Raw genomic sequence first — 6000 nt, 5'->3', positions numbered from 1 at the left:
GTTATTTTGGAGGGAGTGGGATTATTTAACCAGAGTTCCTCAGGGGCTGGACCAGACGGCAGAGCACGGGTCCGTCCCTAAAGCTTCATCTCGGGGAGGTTCCGGGGTTCACGGAGCCACGGCGTCGTTCTCACCGGCCCGAAGCAGCGTCGAGGCCGGGCCCCGAGCGGGCCAAGTCTGAAACATGCCACAATGGCCGCCCCGCGGACGGCCGCGTGGGTCTCGTCCCATCTCCCTCACCTTTCCAGAGGACGCCCCTGCGCCGCGCGACCGGCAAAGCCGGGCGTGGCGCTGGGCGCGACCCGTCGGAACGCGAGCGGTCGTCGCGCCCAATGGGGACGCTCCCGAACGCAGGGAGGCGGGGGTGGGCCGCGAGCCATTTGGCTAAACTTTCCCCCGCGGGCCGGCCAGCCGCAGAGCCCACCCCCGCGATCCGCTCTCGGCCCTCCCATTGGCCGTTGGCGTCTCACCCGGCCCCGCTCCCGCCCGAGCCGAGACGCGGCCGTGCGGTGGGAGGCCGGAGCCCGGGAGGAGGGGGAGAGCGGTCCTCCCGCAAGGGAGAGCGAGGGAGCCAATCAGAACGAGAGATGGGAAAGAGGCGCCACGCCAGCCAGTCATCTCCCTGGGCACGGGCCGGGGCCGGCTGACGTGAGTGTGGGCGGCAGCCAATGGGCGTGCCACTCCGCTCTTCAGCAGCCGGTCGGGGGCGGTGGGAGAGCCAGTGAAGAGAGCGCGACGGCGGCGGCGGCGGTGGCGGCGGCGGCGGCGGCGGCAGCGGCAGCGGAGCCATCGCGGGACAGTGAGGGAGCCAGCGAGGCCGGAGCGTCTTCGTCTAGGTGAGAGGCGGGCGGCTGTGGGACCGGGAGCGACGTGGGCCGCGGCGTGAGGGAAGTGGGGTTGGCCGGCGGGGCCGAGGCGGAGGCGACCCTCGCTGCCCCGCCCCCGCCCCCGGAGCCGGGCCGGTGCGCTTCGGCTCGGGTGGTCTCCGAGCGGCGGGAGCGGGACGCAGTGGTCGGGAGGGCCCGCGGACGCGCCCGCTAGGGTGGGGCCTGGTGTGTAGCCTCGGAGCCCGGGGGCGCCGCCCGGGGTGCGGAGGCCGCGGGGTGGTGGCGGCGAAGGTGGGGCGGGGTAGTTCGCCGCGGACCGGGCTCGGGTGCGCTCGAGGTTGGCAGCCCCCACGAGCCCCCTCGCCCCCCACCACCGCCGGCTGCCACGATGTGGGGGTCCGGGGAGGAAGAAAGTGATGTTTGGACCGAGGGTGATGCTGAGGAGAAGGGGGTTGGGGCGCCGGTGCGGAGCCGGCGGAATGTTCCGATGGGCCTCGCGGATGGAGGTGGCGATCGGGGAAAGGGTGGCTGGAAAAGGGCCCGCGAGGGAAGGGGAGGACGACAGGCTCGGGTTGGGAACGTTCCGCTGTGGGGGACGACCGGGGGCACTTCGATCTGGGTGGGAGAAGAGGCACCTACGGAAACCGGAAGATGACCGAGTGGAGGTTCTGGGTGAGGTGTGGATGGCAGAGGCTGGCGGTCTCCGCGGGGCGGGCGAGGCGGCGGCCAGCTAGCAGAAGCGGGCAGGGAGCGAACGGGTTTAGGTTTTATGTGCGGTCGCAGAAGGGTGTGGATCTTTTATGAGTAATTAAGCAAGAGCCACTCTGTTCTGGTAGAGCCCCGAGAGTCGAATGTCTCCGCCTGCCAAGTTCACAGGCAGGTTTCCTGCTCGTTCGGGGCCGAACCCGCAGCCTCGCCCCCTCTCCCTGCACCCCACTTGACAGCCACTTGTTTTGCCTCAGAAGTTGGCTTCTGGTGGGGTGGCAGTTAACAATCGCCTATTTCTCGAACGTTTCGATAAAAAAAAAGGAAGGGCCAGGGATGTAGCTCAGTGGTCGAGTGTTTGTTTGCCTTGCATGTGTGGGGCCGTGGGTTCCATCCCGTGTTTCCTAACAGCGCGCGCGCGCGCACACACACACACACACACACACACACACACACACACAAAGGATTGGCGTTTAAACCAGCGTCGGAAGATACTTTAGAAAATCTGCCCTACAGGGGAGTTTCTGGGCTGTCTAGTCGAGTATGTGTAATGTAGAATAAAGATGATGCAAGATGTCTTTCAGTAAATAGCAGAAGTGAGTGCTAATTCTTGCCATCTTTGGGATCTCTTATTTTGTTTGATACAGAGTTTGTCTGCTGTGCTTGGAAAATTGTTTTGATCTTGGATGGAGTTTTGTAGTTAAATAGATTCCAGAGTTTCTCTTATGGGGGGGGGGGGGATGAGGTATGCTCGTATAACTGATTCTACTTTTCTGTTTAAAGCTTTTGGAACATACTCAGGCTATGCTCAAGGGTCACTCTTGGAAGTGCCACTAGGGGATCGTGCAGTGCCAGGGATGGGGAGGTGGGTGGCTTCTGCATTCCAAGTATGAACTCTAATCCTTTGAACCATCTTCCTGGCTCTGAAGCTTTTGGAAGTTTTATTTATAGAGTTTCTGTACAGGTTGAGGGCAGAGAAATGGAGTAGGAAAGAAGGAGACCCACTGCCACATTGTCACTCTGAAGTCTTAATTTCTGTTTGAGAATATGAGGACAGGGAAGAGTTAAGCATTTCTTGACAAGGCGCAGAAAACAGGAACCAAAGAAGGCTTTTTGTTGTCTAGGATGTTTCTTACGAAGTCAACAAAGCGTGATCGTTAACAAACCATTCTTGATGTAGAAATAATTCTGTGCAAGTAATTTCTTGGTAATGCATTTCACTGATCACATTTTATTCTTAGTATAGTAGAATATCAAGAGCCAAGGTGCTGAAGTGATTCAGAGCAGAGGAATAATCCAAGTTGTATGAAGTTAATCAGGAAAGGTTACCTAGAGAAGGTGAGTTTTGAGCTGTCTTTTGAACTAGGAGTGGGATATGGATTATTGAAAGGTATGATGAGTGCATTCTAGGATTTGTACATGCTTTGGGCAACTTTGTGCAAGAAGGATTAAAGATCTGAGTGAAGATTTAAAGGTATGGAAATCAAGTTTATTTGTAGCTTAGTTGATAAGTGATGGTTTTATATTGTGGCTAGGAGAGAAGAATTTGAATAGTTGATGAATTAGAGATAGAGGAAAGAGTACAAACATAGTTGTGAGAATACGGTGAAGGAAAGTTGGGAGGAGAGATAAATTTTGTGTTTATATATTAGAAATATTTTTGACTTGATAGCAAAATGTACTATATGAAACTTTGTGCCAGATACTGTCTTGAGCTTTCCAAGCTTTACAATCCTTTGATGTCCCTATTATATAGGAGAGAGAACTGATAATTACAGAGATTTAATTTGTTCAGGGTTCACATAGCTGGTAAGTTGTAGGTAAAAATAGGTGAAATCAGTAAATATTAATTGAGTTTTATACTCTTTCTGCTAAATGTTGCAGATACATATTTGATAAGATCCAAAGCTCCATCCTGAGCCAATTTTCAGAGATTATCAGGATTAACAGACAAGAGCCAGTGAATAAAGAAAAAAGATTGGTCAGACTTTTGTAGACACTGAGGAAATACTACTTGTTTAGGGTAGAAAGAGGAAGTGGTGAGCAGCCAAATATGTAGCTGAGATAAAGACCCAAAATTGAGGGGAAGCTTTTATATTAAGTAAGGAAAGAATCATGTAAATTTAATCTCAAGAAACCCAGAATAATGATATTAAAACATAGGGTGGTAGTTGTGTTTAGTCACAAGTGTTCTTTACAAATAATTTTGGTATAATTACCAAATTGATACCAATTTTCTAATTGGTATCTCTCTTTGTAATACTTTGCTTTGTTATACTTTGTAATAACTTTGCTGTTAAGACATGGGTATTTTAAGATTGATTTGTACTATTTTTTTCACTTTTCCAAATTAAAAAAAATATTATTACTCTTATTTTTAGTGGAAACAACAATTTGAATAAAATTAATAAGGGGACTAGTTTGAACTATATTTGAGGTGAGAGAAAAGATGATCTTTGGTGCCTCTATGGTACTATATTACTACCTTGGGTGAAATGTTACTATCACTGGTGAAATGTATAGAAATCACATACTGAAAAATGACATTTGTTAATCTTAGGGTTCAGGTGTGCTAAATTTCCCAGGATTATGGGTCTCTGAAATGCTGGGGTTTTTTTTTAGAGTTTATTAGATAAAGATTGACAAAATGACTAATACAATTGATTCATTTTAACTGTAACTTATTCATTATAATCTTCCCTCTTCCCACTCATTGCTTCTGTAGTTCCTCTCTTCAGTGAGTCTATAATGGTCTTTAGAGGCACAATAAGGAAATACAAAAGTGCTGATTTCATATTTAACTAACTTAAGCTTTTTATTTTGTGGTTCTGATTTGAAAAGAAAGAAAAGACAGATTTGAAGAAAATAAGCTTTCTTTATGAAATAAGTATTCCAAGGCAAACAAGATTTGCTTAACAATAGTACAAATTTATCCCAGTCTTCCCAGTCTTTAACATGGAGAAAAGACTCTTTTCTTTTCTTTTTTTTTTTTTTTGCTTTTTGGGTCACACTTGGCGATGCACAGGGGTTACTCGTGGCTCATGCACTCGGGAATTACTACTGGCGATGCTCAGGGGACCATATGGAATGCTGGGAATCGAACCCGGGTCTGCCGAGTGCAAGGGAAACGCCCTACCCGCTGTACTATCACTCCAGCCCCCAGAGGGAACTCTTTTTTTTTTTTTTGCTTTTTGGGTCACACCTGGAGATGCACAGGGGTTACTCCTGGCTCTGCATTCAGGAGTCACTCCTGGCGGTGCTCAGGGGACCATATGGGATGCTGGGAATCGAACCCGGGTCAGCCGCGTGCAAGGCAAATGCCCTACCCGCTGTGCTATCTCTCCAGCCCCGGGAAGACTCTTTTAAGTCCAGAAAGGACCTAGATTTTAGTTAAATTTTCTTTGACCCATAGGATTATGGGAGAAAATTTAGTATTTCATCTAAGTATTCTACTATGTTCTTTAAACAAATGATCCCATTTAATTCTAATAATTTTTTTAGGTCAATATTCCATTTAATAGGTGAAGAGAACGAGTCTCAGAAGTTCATAATTTTCCAAAATTTGGAGAGGTAGCTGCAAGCTGAGCTTCAAATCATGCTTTAGCTAATGCAGAAACTCATGCTTATGAGATAAATGGCAAGAGATATTATACACAAGTTTTAGAAAATGCCATATACATAGCCTTAGGTATATAATTATTTCATTAGATGATGGGACTTTTGTTCTGTGTATTTATACATTATGACACTTGAAATGATAGTTCTCAATGCGATAGGGCATTTGCCTTACAAGCGGCCAACATGGCTGACCCGAGTTCGATTCCTCCGCCCCTCTCGGAGAGCCTGGCAAGCTACCGAGAGTATCTCGCCCGCGCGGCAGAGCCTGGCAAGCTCCCCGTGACGTATTTGAGATGCCAGACACAGTAACAACAAAGTCTCCAATGGAGACGTTACTGGGCCCGCTCGAGCAAATCAAGCAAATGTCTTAGATAGGGGTGCACTATGTTATATTTTGAATAGTGATTCCCTAAGTGGTAATACCACTGCAGGGGGTGGAAGAGGGGTAGCTGGAATCATTTCGGGGGGTTATAGTAGCTGCTGGTGTAATGGGGGACACATTCTATTTGTTCAGTTAAAGAAGGTAGATTTCGGGGGCATTGAGTATTTTTTCTTTCTTTTTTCTATAAAGAGGACTGTTGGCCAAATAAGTTTGAAATCTCCACTTCAGAGGGACATGTTTTCATAGTTATTATTTAGTTTTGTTTTTTGGGTCACACCTGGCTGTGCTCAGGACTTATCCCTGCCTCTGTGCTTAGGGATTACTTCTGGGGAGTGTTGGGGGTCAGTATGGGTTTCTAGGGATTAAACTGGGACTGTCTGCATGCAAGACAAGCGCCTTATCTGCTGTGCTATCTTTTTAGCCTCCATTATATTTTTTTGTAACCAAGATGTATTTTATGTTTATATT

At 48.4% G+C, this 6000-nt stretch overlaps 1 protein-coding gene across 4 annotated transcripts in view; it reads left to right on the top strand.

The window, feature by feature from the left end:
- The first annotated feature begins 681 nt into the window (after nt 1-681).
- Nucleotides 682-6000, top strand: part of FAR1 (fatty acyl-CoA reductase 1) — a 66231-nt gene continuing 60912 nt past the window's right edge. For 2 of the 4 annotated variants that reach the window (XM_056116223.1, XM_056116222.1), the window contains exon 1: nt 752-836. The gene's annotated coding sequence lies outside the window, so the exon portion shown is untranslated. Of the gene's footprint in view, nt 837-2770; nt 2871-6000 lie in introns of those variants that run through there. The other 2 variants (XM_056116225.1, XM_056116226.1) reach the window with 2 other exon arrangements.

The sequence above is a fragment of the Sorex fumeus genome, unplaced genomic scaffold, assembly GCF_029834395.1.
Source record: "Sorex fumeus unplaced genomic scaffold, SorFum_2.1 ptg000030l, whole genome shotgun sequence".
Classification (NCBI taxonomy): domain Eukaryota; kingdom Metazoa; phylum Chordata; class Mammalia; order Eulipotyphla; family Soricidae; genus Sorex; species Sorex fumeus.
Note: the sequence above shows the minus strand (reverse complement) of the source record. Positions and strands in the feature narration are given on the sequence as shown.